Below are 23252 nucleotides of genomic sequence, written 5' to 3'. Positions count from 1 at the left end.
GCGTATCGGTCACGGCAAGCGCGTGCCGAAACCATCGGCACATTCTAGAACTATCTCGGAATCGCTATTGCGACCCCAATCCGGAAAGCTCTCTCCAAGCCCCTCGATACTGACTGCGTAGCGGTCACAGCAAATTTCCAGCCGCAAAACAATCGTCTCGGAGCTCTACGGGAGATGTTTCGAATCCCGTGATGCAAAAAGGAGTGCAACACGAGGACTTCCAAGGGGGTCACCCATCGTAGTACTACTTTGGCCCAAGCACGCTTAACTTCGGAGTTTTGATGGGATCCGGTGATTTAGTGATGGCATTATCGCACCCGTTTCCCGAGCTTCATCCCTCGCGTATGTGCACGTCGCGGTCGGCGTATCAACGTCCGGAGCCTCTTGCCCGTCACGAAACTGTCGGCGCTTTCTCGAACGTTCACGAAATCCCTATTGCAAGCTCTCTCCGAGCCCTAGCCCGATGACTGCGTATCGGTCACGGCAAGCGCGTGCCGAAACCATCGGCACTTTATAGAACGATCTCGGAATCGCTATTGCGACCCCAGTCCGGAAAGCTCTCTCCGAGCCCCTCGATACTGACTGCGTAGCGGTCACAGCAAATTTCCAGCCCCAAAACAATCGTCTCGGAGCTCTACGGGAGATGTTTCGTATCCCGGGATGCAAAAAGGAGTGCAACACGAGGACTACCAAGGGGGTCACCCATCGTAGTACTACTTTGGCCCAAGCACGCTTAACTTCGGAGTTTTGATGGGATCCGGTGATTTAGTGATGGCATTATCGCACCCGTTTCGCGAGCTTCGTCCCTCGCGTATGTGCACGTCGCGGTCGGCGTATCAACGTCCGGAGCCTCTTGCCCGTCACGAAACTGTCGGCGCTTTCTCGAACGTTCACGAAATCCCTATTGCAAGCTCTCTCCGAGCCCTAGCCCGACGACTGCGTCTCGGTCACGGCAAGCGCGTGCCGAAACCATCGGCACTTTATAGAACGATCTCGGAATCGCTATTGAGACCCCAGTCCGGAAAGCTCTCTCCGAGCCCCTCGATACTGACTGCGTAGCGGTCACAGCAAATTTCCAGCCCCAAAACAATCGTCTCGGAGCTCTACGGGAGATGTTTCGTATCCCGGGATGCAAAAAGGAGTGCAACACGAGGACTTCCAAGGGGGTCACCCATCGTAGTACTACTTTGGCCCAAGCACGCTTAACTTCGGAGTTTTGATGGGATCCGGTGATTTAGTGATGGCATTATCGCACCCGTTTCGCGAGCTTCGTCCCACGCGTATGTGCACGTCGCGGTCGGCGTATTAACGTCCGGAGCCTCTTGCCCGTCACGAAACTATCGACGCTTTCTCGAACGTTCACGAAATCCCTATTGCAAGCTCTCTCCGAGCCCTAGACCGACGACTGCGTATCGGTCACGGCAAGCGCGTGCCGAAACCATCGGCACTTTATAGAACGATCTCGGAATCGCTATTGCGACCCCAGTCCGGAAAGCTCTCTCCGAGCCCCTCGATACTGACTGCGTAGCGGTCACAGCAAATTTTCAGCCCCAAAACAATTGTCTCGGAGCTCTACGGGAGATGTTTCGTATCCCGGGATGCAAAAAGGAGTGCAACACGAGGACTTCCCAGGGGGTCACCCATCGTAGTACTACTCTGGCCCAAGCACGCTTAACTTCGGAGTTTTGATGGGATCCGGTGATTTAGTGATGGCATTATCGCACCCGTTTCGCGTGCTTCGTACCTCGCCTATGTGCACGTCGCGGTCGGCGTATCAACGTCCGGAGCCTCTTGCCCGTCACGAAACCATCGGCGCCTTCTCGAACGTTCACGAAATCCCTATTGCAACCTCTCTCCGAGCCCTAGCCCGACGACTGCGTATCGGTCACGGCAAGCGCGCGCCGAAACCATCGGCACTTTCTAGAACGATCTCGGAATCGCTATTCCGACCCCAATCCGGAAAGCTCTCTCTGAGCCCCTCGATACGGACTGCGTAGCGGTCACAGCAAATTTCCAGCCCCAAAACAATCGTCTCGGAGCTCTACGGGAGATGTTTCGTATCCCGGGATGCAAAAAGGAGTGCAACACGAGGACTTCCCAGGGGGTCACCCATCCTAGTACTACTCTGGCCCAAGCACGCTTAACTTCGGAGTTTTGATGGGATCCGGTGATTTAGTGCTGGCATTATCGCACCCGTTTAGCGTGCTTCGTCCCTCGCCTATGTGCACGTCGCGGTCGGCGTATCAACGTCCGGAGCCTCTTGCCCGTCACGAAACCGTCGGCGCTTTCTCGAACGTTCACGAAATCCCTATTGCAAGCTCTCTCCGAGCCCTAGCCCGACGACTGCGTATCGGTCACGGTAAGCGCGTGCCGAAACCATCGGCACATTCTAGAACGATCTCGGAATCGCTATTGCGACCCCAATCTGGAAAGCACTCTCCGAGCCCCTCGATACTGACTGCGTAGCGGTCACAACAAATTTCCAGCCGCAAAACAATCGTCTCGGAGCTCTACGGGAGATGTTTCGAATCCCGGGATGCAAAAAGTAGTGCAACACGAGGACTTCCAAGGGGGTCACCCATTGTAGTACTACTTTGGCCCAAGCACGCTTAACTTCGGAGTTTTGATGGGATCCGGTGATTTAGTGATGGCATTATCGCACCCGTTTCGCGAGCTTCGTCCCTCGCGTATGTGCACGTCGCGGTCGGCGTATCAACGTCCGGAGCCTCTTGCCCGTCACGAAACTGTCGGCGCTTTCTCGAACGTTCACGAAATCCTTATTGCAAGCTCTCTCCGAGCCCTAGCCCGACGACTGCGTATCGGTCACGGCAAGCGCGTGCCGAAACCATCGGCACTTTATAGAACGATCTCGGAATCGCTATTGCGACCCCAGTCCGGAAAGCTCTCTCCGAGCCCCTCGATACTGACTGCGTAGCGGTCACAGCAAATTTTCAGCCCCAAAACAATCGTCTCGGAGCTCTACGGGAGATGTTTCGTATCCCGGGATGCAAAAAGGAGTGCAACACGAGGACTTCCCAGGGGGTCACCCATCGTAGTACTACTCTGGCCCAAGCACGCTTAACTTCGGAGTTTTGATGGGAACCGGTGATTTAGTGATGGCATTATCGCACCCGTTTCGCGTGCTTCGTACCTCGCCTATGTGCACATCGCGGTCGGCGTATCAACGTCCGGAGCCTCTTGCCCGTCACGAAACCATCGGCGCCTTCTCGAACGTTCACGAAATCCCTATTGCAAGCTCTCTCCGAGCCCTAGCCCGACGACTGCGTATCGGTCACGGCAAGCGCGCGCCGAAACCATCGTCACTTTCTAGAACGATCTCGGAATCGCTATTGCGACCCCAATCCGGAAAGCTCTCTCCGAGCCCCTCGATACGGACTGCATAGCGGTCACAGCAAATTTCCAGCCCCAAAACAATCGTCTCGGAGCTCTACCAGATGTTTCGTATCCCGGGATGCAAAAAGGAGTGCAACACGAGGACTTCCCAAGGGGTCACCCATCCTAGTACTACTCTGGCCCAAGCACGCTTAACTTCGGAGTTTTGATGGGATCCGGTGATTTAGTGCTGGCATTATCGCACCCGTTTCGCGTGCTTCGTCCCTCGCCTATGTGCACGTCGCGGTCGGCGTATCAACGTCCGGAGCCTCTTGCCCGTCACGAAACCGTCGGCGCTTTCTCGAACGTTCACGAAATCCCTATTGCAAGCTCTCTCCGAGCCCTAGCCCGACGACTGCGTATCGGTCACGGCAAGCGCGTGCCGAAACCATCGGCACTTTCTAGAACGATTTCGGAATCGCTATTGCGACCGCAATCCGGAAAGCTCTCTCGGAGCTCCTCGATACTGACTGCGTAGCGGTCACAGCAAATTTCCAGCCCCAAAACAATCGTCTCGGAGCTCTACGGGAGATGTTTCGTATCCTGGTGTGCAAAAAGGAGTGCAACACGAGGACTTCCCAGGGGGTCACCCATCCTAGTACTACTCTGGCCAAAGCACGCTTAACTTCGGTGTTTTGATGGGATCCGGTGATTTAGTGCTGGCATTATCGCACCCGTTTCGCGAGCTTCGTCCCTCGCCTATGTGCACGTCGCGGTCAGCGCATCAACGTCCGGAGCCTCTTGCCCGTCGCGAAACCGTCGTCGCTTTCTCGAACGTTCACGAAATCCCTATTGCAAGCTCTCTCCGAGCCCTAGCCCGACGACTGCGTATCGTTCACGGCAAGCGCGTGCCGAAACCATCGGCACTTTCTAAAACGATCTCGGAATCACTATTGCGACCCCAATCCGGAAAGCTCTATCCGAGCCCCTCGATACTGACTGCATAGCGGTCACAGCAAATTTCCAGCCCCAAAACAATCGTCTCGGAGCTCTACGGGAGATGTTTCGTATCCCGGGATGCAAAACGGAGTGCAACACGAGGACTTCCCAGGGGTCACCCATCGTAGTACTACTCTGGCCCAAGCACGCTTAACTTCGGAATTTTGATGGGATCCGGTGAATTAGTGCTGGTATTATCGCACCCGTTTCGCGTGCTTTATCCCTCGCCTATGTGCACGTCGCTGTCGGCGCATCAACGTCCGGAGCCTCTTGCCCGTCACGAAACCGTCGTCGCTTTCTCGAACATTCACGAAATCCATATTGCAAGCTCTCTCCGAGCCCTAGCCCAACGACTGCGTATCGGTCACGGCAAGCGCGTGCCGAAACCATCGGCACTTTCTAAAACGATCTCGGAATCGCTATTGCGACCCCAATCCGGAAAGCTCTCTCCGAGCCCCTCGATACTGACTGCGTAGCGGTCACAGCAAATTTCCAGCCCCAAAACAATCGTCTCGGAGCTCTACGGGAGATGTTTCGAATCCCGGGATGCAAAAAGGAGTGCAACACGAGGACTTCCCAGGGGGTCACCCATCCTAGTACTACTTTGGCCCAAGCACGCTTAAATTCGGAGTTTTGATGGGATTCGGTGATTTAGTGATGGCATTATCGCACCCGTTTCGCGAGCTTCGTCCCTCGCGTATGTGCACGTCGCGGTCGGCGTATCAACGTCCGGAGCCTCTTGCCCATCACGAAACTGTCGGCGCTTTCTCGAACGTTCACGAAATCCCTATTGCAAGCTCTCTCCGAGCCCTAGCCCGACGACTGCGTATCGGTCATGGCAAGCGCGTGCCGAAACCATCGGCACTTTATAGAACGATCTCGGAATCGCTATTGCGACCCCAGTCCGGAAAGCTCTCTCCGAGCCCCTCGATACTGACTGCGTAGCGGTCACAGCAAATTTCTAGCCCCAAAACAATCGTCTTGGAGCTCTACGGGAGATGTTTCGTATCCCGGGATGCAAAAAGGAGTGCAACACGAGGACTTCCCAGGGGGTAACCCATCGTAGTACTACTCTGGCCCAAGCACGCTTAACTTCGGAGTTTTGATGGGATCCGGTGATTTAGTGCTGGTATTATCGCACCCGTTTCGCGTGCTTCGTCCCTCGCCTATGTGCACGTCGCGGTCGGCGTATCAACGTCCGGAGCCTCTTGCCCGTCACGAAACCGTCGGCGCTTTCTCGAACGTTCACGAAATCCCTATTGCAAGCTCTCTACGAGCCCTAGCCCGACGACTGCATATCGGTCACGACAAGCGCGTGCCGAAACCATCGGCACTTTCTAGAACGATCTCGGAATCGCTATTGCGACCCCAATCCGAAAAGCTCTCTCCGAGCCCCTCGATACTTACTGCGTAGCGGTCACAGCAAATTTCCAGCCCCAAAACAATCGTCTCGGAGCTCTACGGGAGATGTTTCGTATCCCGGGATGCAAAAAGGGGTGCAACACGAGGACTTCCCAGGGGGTCACCCATCCTAGTACTACTCTGGCCCAAGCACGCTTAACTTCGGAGTTTTGATGGGATCCGGTGATTTAGTGCTGGTATTATCGCACTCGTTTCGCGTGCTTCGTCCCTCGCCTATGTGCACGTCGCGGTCGGCGTATCAACGTCCGGAGCCTCTTGCCCGTCACGAAACCGTCGGCGCTTTCTCGAACGTTCACGAAATCCCTATTGCAAGCTCTCTCCGAGCCCTAGCCCGACGATTGCGTATCGGTCACGGCAAGCGCGTGCCGAAACCATCGGCACATTCTAGAACTATCTCGGAATCGCTATTGCGACCCCAATCCGGAAAGCTCTCTCCAAGCCCCTCGATACTGACTGCGTAGCGGTCACAGCAAATTTCCAGCCGCAAAACAATCGTCTCGGAGCTCTACGGGAGATGTTTCGAATCCCGTGATGCAAAAAGGAGTGCAACACGAGGACTTCCAAGGGGGTCACCCATCGTAGTACTACTTTGGCCCAAGCACGCTTAACTTCGGAGTTTTGATGGGATCCGGTGATTTAGTGATGGCATTATCGCACCCGTTTCCCGAGCTTCATCCCTCGCGTATGTGCACGTCGCGGTCGGCGTATCAACGTCCGGAGCCTCTTGCCCGTCACGAAACTGTCGGCGCTTTCTCGAACGTTCACGAAATCCCTATTGCAAGCTCTCTCCGAGCCCTAGCCCGATGACTGCGTATCGGTCACGGCAAGCGCGTGCCGAAACCATCGGCACTTTATAGAACGATCTCGGAATCGCTATTGCGACCCCAGTCCGGAAAGCTCTCTCCGAGCCCCTCGATACTGACTGCGTAGCGGTCACAGCAAATTTCCAGCCCCAAAACAATCGTCTCGGAGCTCTACGGGAGATGTTTCGTATCCCGGGATGCAAAAAGGAGTGCAACACGAGGACTACCAAGGGGGTCACCCATCGTAGTACTACTTTGGCCCAAGCACGCTTAACTTCGGAGTTTTGATGGGATCCGGTGATTTAGTGATGGCATTATCGCACCCGTTTCGCGAGCTTCGTCCCTCGCGTATGTGCACGTCGCGGTCGGCGTATCAACGTCCGGAGCCTCTTGCCCGTCACGAAACTGTCGGCGCTTTCTCGAACGTTCACGAAATCCCTATTGCAAGCTCTCTCCGAGCCCTAGCCCGACGACTGCGTCTCGGTCACGGCAAGCGCGTGCCGAAACCATCGGCACTTTATAGAACGATCTCGGAATCGCTATTGAGACCCCAGTCCGGAAAGCTCTCTCCGAGCCCCTCGATACTGACTGCGTAGCGGTCACAGCAAATTTCCAGCCCCAAAACAATCGTCTCGGAGCTCTACGGGAGATGTTTCGTATCCCGGGATGCAAAAAGGAGTGCAACACGAGGACTTCCAAGGGGGTCACCCATCGTAGTACTACTTTGGCCCAAGCACGCTTAACTTCGGAGTTTTGATGGGATCCGGTGATTTAGTGATGGCATTATCGCACCCGTTTCGCGAGCTTCGTCCCACGCGTATGTGCACGTCGCGGTCGGCGTATTAACGTCCGGAGCCTCTTGCCCGTCACGAAACTATCGACGCTTTCTCGAACGTTCACGAAATCCCTATTGCAAGCTCTCTCCGAGCCCTAGACCGACGACTGCGTATCGGTCACGGCAAGCGCGTGCCGAAACCATCGGCACTTTATAGAACGATCTCGGAATCGCTATTGCGACCCCAGTCCGGAAAGCTCTCTCCGAGCCCCTCGATACTGACTGCGTAGCGGTCACAGCAAATTTTCAGCCCCAAAACAATTGTCTCGGAGCTCTACGGGAGATGTTTCGTATCCCGGGATGCAAAAAGGAGTGCAACACGAGGACTTCCCAGGGGGTCACCCATCGTAGTACTACTCTGGCCCAAGCACGCTTAACTTCGGAGTTTTGATGGGATCCGGTGATTTAGTGATGGCATTATCGCACCCGTTTCGCGTGCTTCGTACCTCGCCTATGTGCACGTCGCGGTCGGCGTATCAACGTCCGGAGCCTCTTGCCCGTCACGAAACCATCGGCGCCTTCTCGAACGTTCACGAAATCCCTATTGCAACCTCTCTCCGAGCCCTAGCCCGACGACTGCGTATCGGTCACGGCAAGCGCACGCCGAAACCATCGGCACTTTCTAGAACGATCTCGGAATCGCGATTCCGACCCCAATCCGGAAAGCTCTCTCTGAGCCCCTCGATACGGACTGCGTAGCGGTCACAGCAAATTTCCAGCCCCAAAACAATCGTCTCGGAGCTCTACGGGAGATGTTTCGTATCCCGGGATGCAAAAAGGAGTGCAACACGAGGACTTCCCAGGGGGTCACCCATCCTAGTACTACTCTGGCCCAAGCACGCTTAACTTCGGAGTTTTGATGGGATCCGGTGATTTAGTGCTGGCATTATCGCACCCGTTTAGCGTGCTTCGTCCCTCGCCTATGTGCACGTCGCGGTCGGCGTATCAACGTCCGGAGCCTCTTGCCCGTCACGAAACCGTCGGCGCTTTCTCGAACGTTCACGAAATCCCTATTGCAAGCTCTCTCCGAGCCCTAGCCCGACGACTGCGTATCGGTCACGGTAAGCGCGTGCCGAAACCATCGGCACATTCTAGAACGATCTCGGAATCGCTATTGCGACCCCAATCTGGAAAGCACTCTCCGAGCCCCTCGATACTGACTGCGTAGCGGTCACAACAAATTTCCAGCCGCAAAACAATCGTCTCGGAGCTCTACGGGAGATGTTTCGAATCCCGGGATGCAAAAAGTAGTGCAACACGAGGACTTCCAAGGGGGTCACCCATTGTAGTACTACTTTGGCCCAAGCACGCTTAACTTCGGAGTTTTGATGGGATCCGGTGATTTAGTGATGGCATTATCGCACCCGTTTCGCGAGCTTCGTCCCTCGCGTATGTGCACGTCGCGGTCGGCGTATCAACGTCCGGAGCCTCTTGCCCGTCACGAAACTGTCGGCGCTTTCTCGAACGTTCACGAAATCCTTATTGCAAGCTCTCTCCGAGCCCTAGCCCGACGACTGCGTATCGGTCACGGCAAGCGCGTGCCGAAACCATCGGCACTTTATAGAACGATCTCGGAATCGCTATTGCGACCCCAGTCCGGAAAGCTCTCTCCGAGCCCCTCGATACTGACTGCGTAGCGGTCACAGCAAATTTTCAGCCCCAAAACAATCGTCTCGGAGCTCTACGGGAGATGTTTCGTATCCCGGGATGCAAAAAGGAGTGCAACACGAGGACTTCCCAGGGGGTCACCCATCGTAGTACTACTCTGGCCCAAGCACGCTTAACTTCGGAGTTTTGATGGGAACCGGTGATTTAGTGATGGCATTATCGCACCCGTTTCGCGTGCTTCGTACCTCGCCTATGTGCACATCGCGGTCGGCGTATCAACGTCCGGAGCCTCTTGCCCGTCACGAAACCATCGGCGCCTTCTCGAACGTTCACGAAATCCCTATTGCAAGCTCTCTCCGAGCCCTAGCCCGACGACTGCGTATCGGTCACGGCAAGCGCGCGCCGAAACCATCGTCACTTTCTAGAACGATCTCGGAATCGCTATTGCGACCCCAATCCGGAAAGCTCTCTCCGAGCCCCTCGATACGGACTGCATAGCGGTCACAGCAAATTTCCAGCCCCAAAACAATCGTCTCGGAGCTCTACCAGATGTTTCGTATCCCGGGATGCAAAAAGGAGTGCAACACGAGGACTTCCCAAGGGGTCACCCATCCTAGTACTACTCTGGCCCAAGCACGCTTAACTTCGGAGTTTTGATGGGATCCGGTGATTTAGTGCTGGCATTATCGCACCCGTTTCGCGTGCTTCGTCCCTCGCCTATGTGCACGTCGCGGTCGGCGTATCAACGTCCGGAGCCTCTTGCCCGTCACGAAACCGTCGGCGCTTTCTCGAACGTTCACGAAATCCCTATTGCAAGCTCTCTCCGAGCCCTAGCCCGACGACTGCGTATCGGTCACGGCAAGCGCGTGCCGAAACCATCGGCACTTTCTAGAACGATCTCGGAATCGCTATTGCGACCCCAATCCGGAAAGCTCTCTCCGAGCCCCACGATACTTACTGCGTAGCGGTCATAGCAAATTTCCAACCCCAAAACAATCGTCTCGGAGCTCTACGGGAGACGTTTCGTATCCCGGGATGCAAAAAGGAGTGAAACACGAGGACTTCCCAGGGGGTCACCCATCCTAGTACTACTCTGGCCCAAGCACGCTTAACTTCGGAGTTTTGATGGGATCCGGTGATTTAGTGCTGGCATTATCGCACCCGTTTAGCGTGCTTCGTCCCTCGCCTATGTGCACGTCGCGGTCGGCGTATCAACGTCCGGAGCCTCTTGCCCGTCACAAAACCGTCGGTGCTTTCTCGAACGTTCACGAAATCACTATTGCAAGCTCTGTCCGAGCCCTAGCCCGACGACAGCGTATCGGTCACGGCAAGCGCGTGCCGAAACCATCGGCACTGTCTAGAACGATCTCGGAATCGCTATTGCGACCCCAATCCGGAAAGCTCTCTCCGAGCCCCTCGATACTGACAGCGTAGCGGTCACAGCAAATTTTCAGCCCCAAAACAATCGTCTCGGAGCTTTACGGGAGATGTTTCGAATCCCGGGATGCAAAAAGGAGTGCAACACGAGGACTTCCCAGGGGGTCACCCATCCTAGTACTACTCTGGCCCAAGCACGCTTAACTTCGGAGTTTTGATGGGATCCGGTGATTTAGTGCTGGCATTATCGCACTCGTTTCGCGTGCTTCGTCCCTCGCCTATGTGCACGTCGCGGTTGGCGTATCAACGTCCGAAGCCTCTTGCCCGTCACGAAACCGACGGCGCTTTCTCGAACGTTCACGAAATCCCTATTGTAAGCTCTCTCGGAGCCCTAGCCCGACGACTGCGTATCAGTCACGGCAAGCGCGTGCCGAAACCATCGGCACTCTCTAGAACGATCTCCGAATCGCTATTGCGACCCCAATCCGGAAAGCTCTCTCCGAGCCCCTCGATACTGACTGCGTAGCGGTCATAGCAAATTTCCAGCCCCAAAATAATCGTCTCGGAGCTCTACGGGAGATATTTCGTATCCCGGGATGAAAAAAGGAGTGCAACACGAGGACTTCCCAGGGGGTCATCCATCGTAGTACTACTCTGGCCCAAGCACGCTAAACTTCGGTGTTTTGATGGGATCCGGTGATTTACTGCTGCCATTATCGCACCCGTTTCGCGAGCTTCGTCCCTCGCCTATATGCACGTCGCGGTCGGCGCATCAACGTCCGGAGCCTCTTGCCCTTCACGAAACCGTCGTCGCTTTCTCGAACGTTCACGAAATCCCTATTGCAACCTCTCTCCAAGCCCTAGCCCGACGACTGCGTATCGGTCACGGCAAGCGCGTGCCGAAACCATCGGCACTTTATAGAACGATCTCGGAATCGCTATTGCGACCCCAATCCGGAAAGCTCTCTTTGAGCCCCTCGATACTGACTGCGTAGCGGTCAAAGCAAATTTCCAGCCCCAAAACAAACGTCTCGGAGCTCTACGGGAGATGTTTCGTATCGCGGGATGCAAAAAGGAGTGCAACACGAGGACTTCCCAAGGGGTCACCCAACGTAGTACTGCTTTGGCCCAAGCACGCTTAACTTCGGTGTTTTGATGGGATCCGGTGATTTAGTGCTGCCATTATCGCACCCGTTTCGCGAACTTCGTCCCTCGCCTATGTGCACGTCGCGGTCAGCGCATCAACGTCCGGAGCCTCTTGCTCGTCACGAAATCGTCGGCGCTTTCTCGAACGTTCACGAAATCCCTATTGCAAGCTCTCTCCGAGCCCTAGCCCGACGACTAAGTATCGGTCACGGCAAGCGCGTGCCGAAACCATCGGCACTTTATAGAACGATCTCGGAATCGCTATTGCGACCCCAGTCCGGAAAGCTCTCTCCGAGCCCCTCGATACTGACTGCGTATCGGTCACAGCAAATTTCCAGCCCCAAAACAATCGTCTCGGAGCTCTACGGGAGATGTTTCGAATCCCGGGATGCAAAAAGGAGTGCAACACGAGGACTTCCCAGGGGGTCACCCATCGTAGTACTACTCTGGCCCAAGCACGCTTAACTTCGGAGTTTTGATGGGATCCGGTGATTTAGTGCTGCCATTATCGCACCCGTTTCGCGAGCTTCGTCCCTCGCATATGTGCACGTCGCGGTCGGCGCATCAACGTCCGAAGCCTCTTGCCCGTCACGAAACCGTCGTCGCTTTCTCGAACGTTCACGAAATCCCTATTGCAAGCTCTCTCCGAGCCCTAGCCCGACGACTGCGTATCGGTCACGGCAAGCGCGTGCGGAAACCATCGGCACTTTCTAGAACGATCTAGGAATCGCTAGCGCGAACCCAATCCGGAAAGCTCTCTTTGAGCCCCTCGATACTAACTGCGTAGCGGTCACAGCAAATTTCCAGCCCCAAAACAAACGTCTCGGAGCTCTACGGGAGATGTTTCGTATCCCGGGATGCAAAAAGGAGTGCATCACGAGGACTTCCCAGGGGGTCACCCATCGTAGTACTACTCTGGCCCAAGCACGCTTAACTTCGGAGTTTTGATGGGATCCGGTGATTTAGTGCTGCCATTATCGCACCCGTTTCGCTTGCTTCGTCCCTCGCCTATGTGCACGTCGCAGTCGGCGTATCAACGTCCGGAGCCTCTTGCCCGTCACAAAACCGTCGGCGCTTTCTCGAACGTTCACGAAATCCCTATTGCAAGCTCTCTCCGAGCCCTAGCCCGACGACTCCGTATCGGTCACGGCAAGCGCGTGCCGAAACCATCGGCACTTTCTAGAACGATCTCGGAATCGCTATTGCGACCCCAATCCGGAAAGCTCTCTTCGAGCCCCTCGATACTGACAGCGTAGCGGTCACAGCAAATTTCCAGCCCCAAAACAATCGTCTCGGAGCTCTACGGGAGATGTTTCGAATCCCGGGATGCAAAAAGGAGTGCAACACGACGACTTCCCAGGGGGTCACCCATCCTAGTACTACTCTGGCCCAAGCACGCTTAACTTCGGAGTTTTGATGGGATCCGGTGATTTAGTGCTGGCATTATCGCACCCGTTTCGCGTGCTTCGTCCCTCGCCTATGTGCACGTCGCGTTCGGCGTATCAACGTCCGGAGCCTCTTGCCCGTCACGAAACTGACGGCGCTTTCTCGAACATTCACAAAATCCCTATTGCAAGCTCTCTCCGAGCCCTAGCCCGACGACTGCGTATCAGTCACGGCAAGCGCGTGCCGAAACCATCGGCACTCTCTAGAACGATCTCGGAATCGCTATTGCGACCCCAATCCGGAAAGCTCTCTCCGAGCCCCTCGATACTGACTGCGTAGCGGTCATAGCAAATTTCCAGCCCCAAAACAATCATCTCGGAGCTCTACGGGAGATGTTTCGTATCCCGGGATGAAAAAAGGAGTGCAACACGAGGACTTCCCAGGGGGTCACCCATCGTAGTACTACTCTGGCCCAAGCACGCTAAACTTCGGTGTTTTGATGGGATCTGGTGATTTAGTGCTGCCATTATCGCACCCGTTTCGCGAGCTTCGTCCCTCGCCTATATGCACGTCGCGGTCGGCGCATCAATGTCCGGAGCCTCTTGCCCTTCACGAAACCGTCGTCGCTTTCTCGAACGTTCACGAAATCCCTATTACAAGCTCTCTCCAAGCCCTAGCCCGACGACTGCGTATCGGTCACGGCAAGCGCGTGCCGAAACCATCGGCACTTTATAGAACGATCTCGGAATCGCTATTGCGACCCTAATCCGGAAAGCTCTCTTTGAGCCCCTCGATACTGACTGCGTAGCGGTCAAAGCAAATTTCCAGCCCCAAAACAAACGTCTCGGAGCTCTACGGGAGATGTTTCGTATCCCGGGATGCAAAAAGGAGTGCAACACGAGGACTTCCCAAGGGGTCACTGTTAGGACTCTAGCTTGGAGAGTCCTAATTGAGAGAGACATTCATGTAAAAATGTTAGGACTCTAGCTATGAGAGTCCTAATTGAGAGGGACATTCATGTATAAATGTTAGGACTCTAGCTAGGAGAGTCCTAATTGAGAGGGACATTCTGTTAGGACTCTAGCTAGGAGAGTCCTAATTGTGAGGGGCATTCATGTAGGAGGTTTTTTCTTAGAGAAGAATTAGGAGTTGTAAGGGAATAGGAGTCTTGAGTAGGAGTCCTATTAGGAGTTGGTTAGAAGTAAAAGTCTTAAGTAGGAGTCCTATTAGGAGTTAGGGTTTAGAAGCCCTATAAATAGCCATGTATTCCTTCTCTTTTGATAAGCAATAGATGAATCTGTTCTGCAGCCTTTGAGCAGCAACTTGGAGGGAGGAACCCCTATAGAGTTCCAAGGAGGCCGATCCCCTAAAGAGATCAACCCCAAGTTTAGAATCTGCAAGGGTTCTAACACCTGGTATCAGAGCAGCATTCTTGGCGTCTCGCTGCCCTTCCACAGCCATCCATCAACCCTCTACAACCATCCAAAGCAATTCCCACAATTGCTTAAAAGATCGTCACCGAATTCCGTCATCATCTCCACCACCACGGATCATCCTTTGATCTCCCCGTGAATTGCAACAGGTTCTGGTTTCCTACCTTACTGCTGCTGCAATTTAGTTATCCTTATTCAAAAATCCAAAAAAAAAAAAAAAATCGTTCCTATATTGCTGCATAAACTTTTCGTCACAAAGTTTTCATCTCTACGACGAAAGATACATTGCAGAATTCCAGCCGCATAGCACCATCTGTTTGATCTTGCTACTGTGCTTTTTCTATCCAAATTTCTACGAAATTTTTATCACATCTTTGACACTTCTTAACAGTGGATTTCCCTTTGGTTTCATCAAAAAATTCTCAATATAAACTACTGATCTTTTATGTCCAATCTGCTGCACTTGAATTGCAGAATTCAAGCCGCATAGCACCATCTGTTTGATCTTGCTACTGTGCTTTTTCTATCCAAATTTCTACGAAATTTTTATGACATCTTTGACATTTCCTAACAGTAGATTTCCCTTTGGTTTCATCGAAAAATTCTCAATATAAACTACTGATCTTTTATGTCCAATCTGCTGCACTTGAAAATCTATGCTGCAGAAAATTTCAGCTGCATATCGTTGCCTTAACCCATCTATTTGCAATCTTTTTTGAATGAAATTTCTTATACACTTCATAGATCATCTTGGCATCCATCTAAGATTGATCTATTAAGAAATTCATCTCTAAAAACGATTTTATGTTGCTGCAAATTTTCATCGTAACCCGCTGAAATTTTTCGACGATAATTCTGCAATTGCAACTTGCACCAATTTCCTTGCTGTTATACTGCCGAAATTTTCTTGATTAAATTAGATATCCTTGCTGTCATATAAACTGTAATTTTGCTATCAATTCTCTCCTCAATTCTCTCAAGTTTTTGGTGGAAATTACGTCGAGAAACCGTTGTTTCTTCGACGATAATTCTACTCTTACAAGACAGCACATACTTGCTGCAACTTCCACAGATTTCTGTCAAACCTTTGCTACCATCTACCACAGATCCAAAACTTTCAACCACAGCCCTAAAACTCTACTAAACTATACCCTCAAACTGCACCCAAAACTGCCACAAAACAAGCCTAAATCGTAGCCTACATCCACCAATCCACCAACCCTTTTAACCATCACTTCTCTCAACCTATACATGCCTTTAACCTAACAACAAAAGAGAGATCTTAACATCATAGATTTGGAGGCATATATTATGGCATCTAAGGAGGTAATCAATGCTAAATTCGAAGCCTTGGAGGCGCGAATGGAGGATAAGATTCGGATGCTCTTTACCGAACTCAGATTGGGCCGACCACTAAGCCCGAAGAAATCACATCAAGGAGAGAGCTTTGCCCAATCACACCAACCCCAAAGATATGACTTCCAAGAGAGGGGAAGCTCTATGACCAACCCCAACTATCAATGCATGAGAGTGGACTTCCCTAGATGGGAAGAAGGAGACCCGATTGGTTGGATTTCGCACGCGGAGCGATATTTTCGGTACCACAAAACCGCGGATGTATCTATGGTGAAAATTGCAGCTATACATCTTGAAGGGGATGCTATTCAATGGTTTGACTGGTTTGAACATACTTATGGAGTCCTTTCATGGCGACAATTCAAAGAAGAACTGCTGATTCGCTTCAGACCAACCAATTACGAGAATATTGACGAACAACTAGCAAAGATCCGACAAATCTCCACCATTCAGGAGTACCAAACCAGGTTTGAAAGGTTATCTAATCAAAATCATGATTGGTCTCAAAAACAGCTATTGAGGGCTTGAAGCCGGAGATCCGAGGAGAAGTTAAAGCGCGACAACCGTATACGCTTATGGCAGCCATCTCTTTCGCACGACATCAAGAGGAGCAATTGAACCATGAAGCTCGGAGGACTAGGGTCACTCCTCAACCAGTAATATTGAAGCCCTCACCCCCCCCTACTGTTGACCAAGTCCCTGCACCAAAGAGGTTAACAGGAGAAGAGCTTCGGGAGCGATATGCGAAGGGGTTATGTTGGCATTGTGACGAGCCGTGGAGCCGTGAGCATCGCTGCAGTAAAGGAGGACTTCTTATGATTGAACCGATAGAAGAAGAGGTCATTGAACATCCAAAAGAGAGCTTTGAATATGAAGAAGAAGATGCAGAAGAAGAGCCACAACCGACCGAAGTTACGGTACATACACTAGCTAGCTACTCAAACCCGCAAACGATGAAAATTGGAGGCCTTCTCAAACAACAACCAATCACTGTTCTCATCAACACGGGCAGTACTACTAACTTCCTAAATAGTAAGCTTGCTGTTCGGATATCATTACCTATCGAGAATCGCTGCAGGTTTGATGTTAAGGTCACCGACGGACGGATTTTGAATTGTGATCATAGGCGCTTACAGGAGAAACTATTGCTGCAGGACCAAGAGATAATTACAGATTTCTTCCCTCTCCCTCTTAACAATCATGAGGCCATGCTCAGAATTAAATGGTTGACGACATTAGGTGATATTTCCTGGAATTTTATGAAACTAATTATGAAATTTTACAGTAAGGAGAAACAGGTGACATTGCACGGGAAACGTGGGGGCGACATAACAACGATTTGCACACAACAAATGGAGAATGTTTTGCATAAAGCATGCAGCGGCTTTTTGGTACAACTTGAGCAGCAAACTAAGGGAGAGCTAACAGAATTTGAAGATCCAAATCTACTTCCTTTGCTTGCTGAATTTTTAAATATATTTGACGAACCGCGCAACCTACCTCTTACCTGTCGGCATGATCATTGTATAATGATTCTTCCAGGCAAATCTTCAGCAAATGCTCAGCCATATCAGTATCCACATCTCCAGAAGGATGAAATAGAAAGGATTATAAAAGAGATGCTCGAAACAGGAGTTATTCGGCCAAGTTCCAACCTCTACTCTTCGCCGGTGCTACTTGTATGCAAGAAGGACGGAACAAGGCGAATATGTGTTGATTACCGAGCTCTCAATGGCATAATCATCAAGGACAAATACTTTATTCCAATAGTAGATGAATTGCTAGATGAAAGGGAGCACAAATCTTTACAAAGCTGGACCTTTGATCCGGGTATCATCAAATACGAGCATGCAAAGAAGACATACGGAAAACCACCTTTTGAACACACAACAACCACAAATTTTTGCTTTCTTCAACAAAAGGTGGAATATCTTGGGCATATCATATCAGAGGAAGGTGTGGCAGTGGACCCCTTCAAAATTGGAGCAATACAAAACTGGCCGACCTCGAGAAACATAAAATTGCTACATGGCTTTCTGGGTTTAACAGGCTACTACCGCAAGTTCGTGAAAAACTATGGAAAGATCAGTGCACCACTTACTTCCTTACTAGAAAAAAATGTCTTCCAATGGTTGGACAGAGCCTCCGCTGCCTTCGACAAACTTAAGGCAGCCATGACGACGACGCCGGTGCTAACACTACCAGATTTCAACCGACCCTTCATTATTGAGGCCGACACATCTGGAGTCAGAATTGGAGCCATTCTCATGCAAGATGGTCGACCACTCGCATACACTAGCAAGACATTATCTCCCTCCGATCAAAATATGTCAACATATGATAAGGAGATGCTCGCCATTGTGCGCGCAGCAACGAGGTGGAGATTGTACTTGATCAGGCGATACTTTCAAATCAAGACCGACCATAAAAGCCTAAAATATCTCTTGGAACAGAAGATATCTTCCCCCGAGCAGCAAAAATGGGTAACAAAACTTCTTGGATTTGATTTTGAAATAACTTACAAAAAGGGGAAAGAGAATGTTCTTGCAGATGCGCTTTCGCAGCTACCCGAGCAAGTTGAAGTTTCGACCGTTTCACTTCCGACCAGCGACTTCCTTGAGGATATTAAGATGGAATGGCAAGAAGATTCAGATACTAGTAAGATTATAAAAAAATTGGAGGAAGCACCAAGCCCCATGGCTCATTACAATTGGGACTCAAAAGAATTACACTATAAGGGACGCATTGTGCTTGTGACAAATTCTACTTGCATCTTCAATAGAAGATTTTGGACAAAGTTATTCTATATGCAGGGTACTAAATTGAAAAGGAGTATGACATATCACCCACAAACCAACAGCCAACCGGAAGTTTTAAACAGGTGCTTGGAGACAGCCCAAAGCCACCCACCAAATATGACTACCCAAAGAGAACTCCAGACCCAGCCAAGTGCCATTATTAATCGACGGATCGTGACTCGACGACGATGACCCACTAATGAAGTGCTAATACAGTGGGCGAACCTACCAAAAGAAGATGCCACTTGGGAGAACTATGACGACTTGAAGATCAAATTCCTAGAATTCATGAATCATCAGCCTCGAGGACAAGGCTGATTTGAAGAGGGCGGGTCTGTTAGGACTCTAGCTTGGAGAGTCCTAATTGAGAGAGACATTCATGTAAAAATGTTAGGACTCTAGCTATGAGAGTCCTAATTGAGAGGGACATTCATGTATAAATGTTAGGACTCTAGCTAGGAGAGTCCTAATTGAGAGGGACATTCTGTTAGGACTCTAGCTAGGAGAGTCCTAATTGTGAGGGGCATTCATGTAGGAGGTTTTTTCTTAGAGAAGAATTAGGAGTTGTAAGGGAATAGGAGTCTTGAGTAGGAGTCCTATTAGGAGTTGGTTAGAAGTAAAAGTCTTAAGTAGGAGTCCTATTAGGAGTTAGGGTTTAGAAGCCCTATAAATAGCCATGTATTCCTTCTCTTTTGATAAGCAATAGATGAATCTGTTCTGCAGCCTTTGAGCAGCAACTTGGAGGGAGGAACCCCTATAGAGTTCCAAGGAGGCCGATCCCCTAAAGAGATCAACCCCAAGTTTAGAATCTGCAAGAGTTCTAACAGTCACCCATCGTAGTACTACTCTGGCCCAAGCACGCTTAACTTCGGTGTTTTGATGGGATCCGGTGATTTAGTGCTGCCATTATCGCACCCGTTTCGCGAACTTCGTCCCTCGCCTATGTGCACGTCGCGGTCAGCGCATCAACGTCCGGAGCCTCTTGCCCGTCACGAAATCGTCGGCGCTTTCTCGAACGTTCACGAAATCCCTATTGCAAGCTCTCTCCGAGCCCTAGCCCGACGACTGCGTATCGGTCACGGCAAGCGCGTGCCGAAACCATCGGCACTTTATAGAACGATCTCGGAATCGCTATTGCGACCCCAGTCCGGAAAGCTCTCTCCGAGCCCCTCGATACTGACTGCGTAGCGGTCACAGCAAATTTCCAGCCCCAAAACAATCGTCTCGGAGCTCTACGGGAGATGTTTCGAATCCCGGGATGCAAAAAGGAGTGCAACACGAGGACTTCCCAGGGGGTCACCCATCGTAGTACTACTCTGGCCCAAGCACGCTTAACTTCGGAGTTTTGATGGGATCCGGTGATTTAGTGCTGCCATTATCGCACCCGTTTCGCGAGCTTCGTCCCTCGCATATGTGCACGTCGCGGTCGGCGCATCAACGTCCGAAGCCTCTTGCCCGTCACGAAACCGTCGTCGCTTTCTCGAACGTTCACGAAATCCCTATTGCAAGCTCTCTCCGAGCCCTAGCCCGACGACTGCGTATCGGTCACGGCAAGCGCGTGCCGAAACCATCGGCACTTTCTAGAACGATCTAGGAATCGCTATTGCGAACCCAATCCGGAAAGCTCTCTTTGAGCCCCTCGATACTAACTGCGTAGCGGTCACAACAAATTTCCAGCCCCAAAACAAACGTCTCGGAGCTCTACGGGAGATGTTTCGTATCCCCGGATGCAAAAAGGAGTGCAACACGAGGACTTCCCAGGGGGTCACCCATCGTAGTACTACTCTGGCCCAAGCATGCTTAACTTCGAAGTTTTGATGGGATCCGGTGATTTAGTGCTGCCATTATCACACCCGTTTCGCGTGCTTCGTCCCTCGCCTATGTGCACGTCGCGGTCGGCGTATCAACGTCCGGAGCCTCTTGCCCGTCACAAAACCGTCGGCGCTTTCTCGAACGTTCACGAAATCCCTATTGCAAGCTCTCTCCGAGCCCTAGCCCGACGACTCCGTATCGGTCACGGCAAGCGCGTGCCGAAATCATCGGCACTTTCTAGAACGATCTCGGAATCGCTATTGCGACCCCAATCCGGAAAGCTCTCTTCGAGCCCCTCGATACTGACAGCGTAGCGGTCACAGCAAATTTCCAGCCCCAAAACAATCGTCTCGGAGCTCTACGGGAGATGTTTCGAATCCCGGGATGTAAAAAGGAGTGCAACACGAGGACTTCCCAGGGGGTCAACCATCCTTGTACTACTCTGGCCCAAGCACGCTTAACTTCGGAGTTTTGATGGGATCCGGTGATTTAGTGCTGGCATTATCGCACCCGTTTCGCGTGCTTCGTCCCTCGCCTATGTGCACGTCGCGGTCGGCGTATCAACGTTCGGAGCCTCTTGCCCGTCACGAAACCGTCGTCGCTTTCTCGAACGTTCACGAAATCCCTATTGCAAGCTCTCTCCGAGCCCTAGCCCGACGACTGCGTATCGGTCACGGCAAGCGCGTGCTGAAACCATCGGCACTTTCTAGACCGATCTCGGAATCGCTATTGCGACCCCAATCCGGAAAGCTCTCTCCGAGCCCCTCGATACTGACTGCGTAGCGGTCATAGCAAATTTCCAGCCCCAAAACAATCATCTCGGAGCTCTACGGGAGATGTTTCGAATCTCGGGATTAAAAAAGGAGTGCAACACGAGGACTTCCTAGGGGGTCACCCATCCTAGTACTACTCTGGCCCAAGCACGCTTAACTTCGGTGTTTTGATGGGATCCGGTGATTTAGTGCTGGCATTATCGCACCCGTTTCGCGTGCTTCGTCCTAGCCCGACGACTGCATATCGGTCACGGCAAGCGAGTGCCGACACCATCGGCACTTTCTAGAACGATCTCGGAATCGCTATTGCGACCCCAATCCGTAAAGCTCTCTCCGAGCCCCTCGATACTGACAGCGTAGCGGTCACGGCAATTTTCGAGCCCCAAAACAATCATCTCAGAGCTCTACGGGAGATGTTTCGTATCCGGGGATGCAAAAAGGAGTGCAACACGAGGACTTCCCAGGGGGTCACCCATCGTAGTACTACTCTGGCCCAAGCACGCTTAACTTCGGAGTTTTGATGGGATCCGGTGATTTAGTGCTGGCATTATCGCACCCGTTTCGCGTGCTTCGTCCCTCGCCTATGTGCACGTCGCGGTCGGCGTATCAACGTCCGGAGCCTCTTGCCCGTCACGAAACCGTCGGCGCTTTCTCGAACATTCACGAAATCCCTATTGCAAGCTCTCTCCGAGCCCTAGCCCGACGACTGCGTATCGGTCACGGCAAGCACGTGCCGAAACCATCGGCACTTTATAGAACGATCTCGGAATCGCTATTGCAACCCCAGTCCGGAAAGCTCTCTCCGAGCCCCTCGATACTGACTGCGTAGCGATCACAGCAAATTTCCAGCCCCAAAACAATCGTCTCGGAGCTCTACGGGAGATGTTTTGTATCCCGGGATGCAAAAAGGAGTGCAATACGAGGGCTTCCTGTTAGGACTCTAGCTTGGAGAGTCCTAATTGAGAGGGACATTCATGTAAAAATGTTAGGACTCTAGCTAGGAGAGTCCTAATTGTGAGGGGCATTCATGTAGGAGGTTTTTTCTTAGAGAAGAATTAGGAGTTGTAAAGGAATAGGAGTCTTGAGTAGGAGTCCTATTAGGAGTTGGTTAGAAGTAAGAGTCTTAAGTAGGAGTCCTATTAGGAGTTAGGGTTTAGAAGCCCTATAAATAGCCATGTATTCCTTCTCTTTTCATAAGCAATAGATGAATCTTTTCTGCAGCCTTTGAGTAGCAACTTGGAGGGAGGAACCCCTATAGAGTTCCAAGGAGGCCGATCCCCTAAAGAGATCAACCCCAAGTTTAGAATCTGCAAGGGTTCTATCACCTGGTATCAGAGCAGCGTTCTTGGCGTCTCGCTGCCCTTTCACAGCCATCCATCAACCCTCCACAACCATCCAAAGCAATTCCCACAATTGCTTAAAAGATCGTCACCGAATTCCGCCATCATCTCCACCACCACGGATCATCCTTTGATCTCCCCGTGAATTGCAACAGGTTCTGGTTTCCTACCTTACTGCTACTGCAATTTAGTTATCCTTATTCAAAAATCCAAAAAAAAAAAAAAAAAATCGTTCCTATATTGCTGAATAAACTTTTCGTCACAAAGTTTTCATCTCTACGACGAAAGATACATTGCAGAATTCCAGCCGCATAGCACCATCTGTTTGATCTTGCTACTGTGCTTTTTCTTTCCAAATTTCTACGAAATTTTTATGACATCTTTGACACTTCTTAACAGTGGATTTCCCTTTGGTTTCATCAAAAAATTCTCAATATAAACTACTAATCTTTTATGTCCAATCTGCTGCACTTGAATTGCAGAATTCAAGCCGCATAGCACCATCTGTTTGATCTTGCTACTGTGCTTTTTCTATCCAAATTTCTACGAAATTTTTATGACATCTTTGACATTTCCTAACAGTAGATTTCCCTTTGGTTTCATCGAAAAATTCTCAATATAAACTACTGATCTTTTATGTCCAATCTGCTGCACTTGAAAATCTATGCTGCAGAAAATTCCAGCTGCATATCGTTGCCTTAACCCATCTATTTGCAATCTTTTTTGAATGAAATTTCTTATACACTTCATAGATCATCTTGGCATCCATCTAAGATTGATCTATTAAGAAATTCATCTCTAAAAACGATTTTATGTTGCTGCAAATTTTCA

The 23252-nt window shown here is 51.2% G+C and overlaps 21 non-coding genes and 13 pseudogenes across 21 annotated transcripts; all 34 read right to left on the bottom strand.

Annotated features, from left to right (window-relative positions):
• Positions 1–200: 200 nt before the first annotated feature.
• Positions 201–319, bottom strand: LOC135601828 (5S ribosomal RNA; annotated as a pseudogene).
• A 350-nt stretch (positions 320–669) lies between these two features.
• LOC135602987 (5S ribosomal RNA) lies at positions 670–788 on the bottom strand (annotated as a pseudogene).
• A 350-nt stretch (positions 789–1138) lies between these two features.
• On the bottom strand, positions 1139–1257 carry LOC135601826 (5S ribosomal RNA; annotated as a pseudogene).
• A 350-nt stretch (positions 1258–1607) lies between these two features.
• Positions 1608–1726, bottom strand: LOC135600066 (5S ribosomal RNA). The gene has a single exon (XR_010482399.1). It is a non-coding gene; the product is annotated as a 5S ribosomal RNA (ribosomal RNA).
• Positions 1727–2076: 350 nt separating this feature from the next.
• LOC135600143 (5S ribosomal RNA) lies at positions 2077–2195 on the bottom strand. The gene has a single exon (XR_010482472.1). It is a non-coding gene; the product is annotated as a 5S ribosomal RNA (ribosomal RNA).
• Positions 2196–2545: 350 nt separating this feature from the next.
• On the bottom strand, positions 2546–2664 carry LOC135603254 (5S ribosomal RNA; annotated as a pseudogene).
• Positions 2665–3014: 350 nt separating this feature from the next.
• On the bottom strand, positions 3015–3133 carry LOC135601232 (5S ribosomal RNA). Its single transcript, XR_010483532.1, has one exon. It is a non-coding gene; the product is annotated as a 5S ribosomal RNA (ribosomal RNA).
• Positions 3134–3481: 348 nt separating this feature from the next.
• On the bottom strand, positions 3482–3600 carry LOC135601047 (5S ribosomal RNA). The gene has a single exon (XR_010483353.1). It is a non-coding gene; the product is annotated as a 5S ribosomal RNA (ribosomal RNA).
• Positions 3601–3950: 350 nt separating this feature from the next.
• On the bottom strand, positions 3951–4069 carry LOC135601199 (5S ribosomal RNA). Its single transcript, XR_010483500.1, has one exon. It is a non-coding gene; the product is annotated as a 5S ribosomal RNA (ribosomal RNA).
• A 350-nt stretch (positions 4070–4419) lies between these two features.
• On the bottom strand, positions 4420–4537 carry LOC135600468 (5S ribosomal RNA). The gene has a single exon (XR_010482789.1). It is a non-coding gene; the product is annotated as a 5S ribosomal RNA (ribosomal RNA).
• Positions 4538–4887: 350 nt separating this feature from the next.
• LOC135603518 (5S ribosomal RNA) lies at positions 4888–5006 on the bottom strand (annotated as a pseudogene).
• A 350-nt stretch (positions 5007–5356) lies between these two features.
• Positions 5357–5475, bottom strand: LOC135601003 (5S ribosomal RNA). The gene has a single exon (XR_010483309.1). It is a non-coding gene; the product is annotated as a 5S ribosomal RNA (ribosomal RNA).
• A 350-nt stretch (positions 5476–5825) lies between these two features.
• Positions 5826–5944, bottom strand: LOC135599980 (5S ribosomal RNA). The gene has a single exon (XR_010482317.1). It is a non-coding gene; the product is annotated as a 5S ribosomal RNA (ribosomal RNA).
• Positions 5945–6294: 350 nt separating this feature from the next.
• On the bottom strand, positions 6295–6413 carry LOC135601825 (5S ribosomal RNA; annotated as a pseudogene).
• Positions 6414–6763: 350 nt separating this feature from the next.
• On the bottom strand, positions 6764–6882 carry LOC135602986 (5S ribosomal RNA; annotated as a pseudogene).
• A 350-nt stretch (positions 6883–7232) lies between these two features.
• On the bottom strand, positions 7233–7351 carry LOC135601824 (5S ribosomal RNA; annotated as a pseudogene).
• A 350-nt stretch (positions 7352–7701) lies between these two features.
• LOC135600065 (5S ribosomal RNA) lies at positions 7702–7820 on the bottom strand. Its single transcript, XR_010482398.1, has one exon. It is a non-coding gene; the product is annotated as a 5S ribosomal RNA (ribosomal RNA).
• A 350-nt stretch (positions 7821–8170) lies between these two features.
• Positions 8171–8289, bottom strand: LOC135600132 (5S ribosomal RNA). Its single transcript, XR_010482461.1, has one exon. It is a non-coding gene; the product is annotated as a 5S ribosomal RNA (ribosomal RNA).
• Positions 8290–8639: 350 nt separating this feature from the next.
• Positions 8640–8758, bottom strand: LOC135603253 (5S ribosomal RNA; annotated as a pseudogene).
• Positions 8759–9108: 350 nt separating this feature from the next.
• Positions 9109–9227, bottom strand: LOC135601230 (5S ribosomal RNA). The gene has a single exon (XR_010483530.1). It is a non-coding gene; the product is annotated as a 5S ribosomal RNA (ribosomal RNA).
• A 348-nt stretch (positions 9228–9575) lies between these two features.
• Positions 9576–9694, bottom strand: LOC135601036 (5S ribosomal RNA). The gene has a single exon (XR_010483342.1). It is a non-coding gene; the product is annotated as a 5S ribosomal RNA (ribosomal RNA).
• Positions 9695–10044: 350 nt separating this feature from the next.
• LOC135599857 (5S ribosomal RNA) lies at positions 10045–10163 on the bottom strand. Its single transcript, XR_010482198.1, has one exon. It is a non-coding gene; the product is annotated as a 5S ribosomal RNA (ribosomal RNA).
• A 350-nt stretch (positions 10164–10513) lies between these two features.
• Positions 10514–10632, bottom strand: LOC135599853 (5S ribosomal RNA). Its single transcript, XR_010482194.1, has one exon. It is a non-coding gene; the product is annotated as a 5S ribosomal RNA (ribosomal RNA).
• A 350-nt stretch (positions 10633–10982) lies between these two features.
• On the bottom strand, positions 10983–11101 carry LOC135604271 (5S ribosomal RNA; annotated as a pseudogene).
• Positions 11102–11451: 350 nt separating this feature from the next.
• On the bottom strand, positions 11452–11570 carry LOC135603597 (5S ribosomal RNA; annotated as a pseudogene).
• A 350-nt stretch (positions 11571–11920) lies between these two features.
• On the bottom strand, positions 11921–12039 carry LOC135600016 (5S ribosomal RNA). Its single transcript, XR_010482351.1, has one exon. It is a non-coding gene; the product is annotated as a 5S ribosomal RNA (ribosomal RNA).
• A 350-nt stretch (positions 12040–12389) lies between these two features.
• LOC135600928 (5S ribosomal RNA) lies at positions 12390–12508 on the bottom strand. The gene has a single exon (XR_010483237.1). It is a non-coding gene; the product is annotated as a 5S ribosomal RNA (ribosomal RNA).
• Positions 12509–12858: 350 nt separating this feature from the next.
• Positions 12859–12977, bottom strand: LOC135599743 (5S ribosomal RNA). The gene has a single exon (XR_010482086.1). It is a non-coding gene; the product is annotated as a 5S ribosomal RNA (ribosomal RNA).
• A 350-nt stretch (positions 12978–13327) lies between these two features.
• On the bottom strand, positions 13328–13446 carry LOC135603566 (5S ribosomal RNA; annotated as a pseudogene).
• A 6317-nt stretch (positions 13447–19763) lies between these two features.
• On the bottom strand, positions 19764–19882 carry LOC135600014 (5S ribosomal RNA). Its single transcript, XR_010482349.1, has one exon. It is a non-coding gene; the product is annotated as a 5S ribosomal RNA (ribosomal RNA).
• A 350-nt stretch (positions 19883–20232) lies between these two features.
• Positions 20233–20351, bottom strand: LOC135602294 (5S ribosomal RNA; annotated as a pseudogene).
• A 350-nt stretch (positions 20352–20701) lies between these two features.
• LOC135600229 (5S ribosomal RNA) lies at positions 20702–20820 on the bottom strand. Its single transcript, XR_010482555.1, has one exon. It is a non-coding gene; the product is annotated as a 5S ribosomal RNA (ribosomal RNA).
• A 350-nt stretch (positions 20821–21170) lies between these two features.
• LOC135600475 (5S ribosomal RNA) lies at positions 21171–21289 on the bottom strand. Its single transcript, XR_010482796.1, has one exon. It is a non-coding gene; the product is annotated as a 5S ribosomal RNA (ribosomal RNA).
• Positions 21290–21520: 231 nt separating this feature from the next.
• Positions 21521–21639, bottom strand: LOC135601313 (5S ribosomal RNA). Its single transcript, XR_010483608.1, has one exon. It is a non-coding gene; the product is annotated as a 5S ribosomal RNA (ribosomal RNA).
• Positions 21640–23252: the final 1613 nt, after the last annotated feature.

Source organism: Musa acuminata, chromosome BXJ2-1 (assembly GCF_036884655.1).
Source record: "Musa acuminata AAA Group cultivar baxijiao chromosome BXJ2-1, Cavendish_Baxijiao_AAA, whole genome shotgun sequence".
Lineage (NCBI taxonomy): Eukaryota > Viridiplantae > Streptophyta > Magnoliopsida > Zingiberales > Musaceae > Musa > Musa acuminata.
The sequence above is the reverse complement of the archived record's forward strand: the minus strand, read 5'-3'. Positions and strand labels throughout refer to the sequence as shown.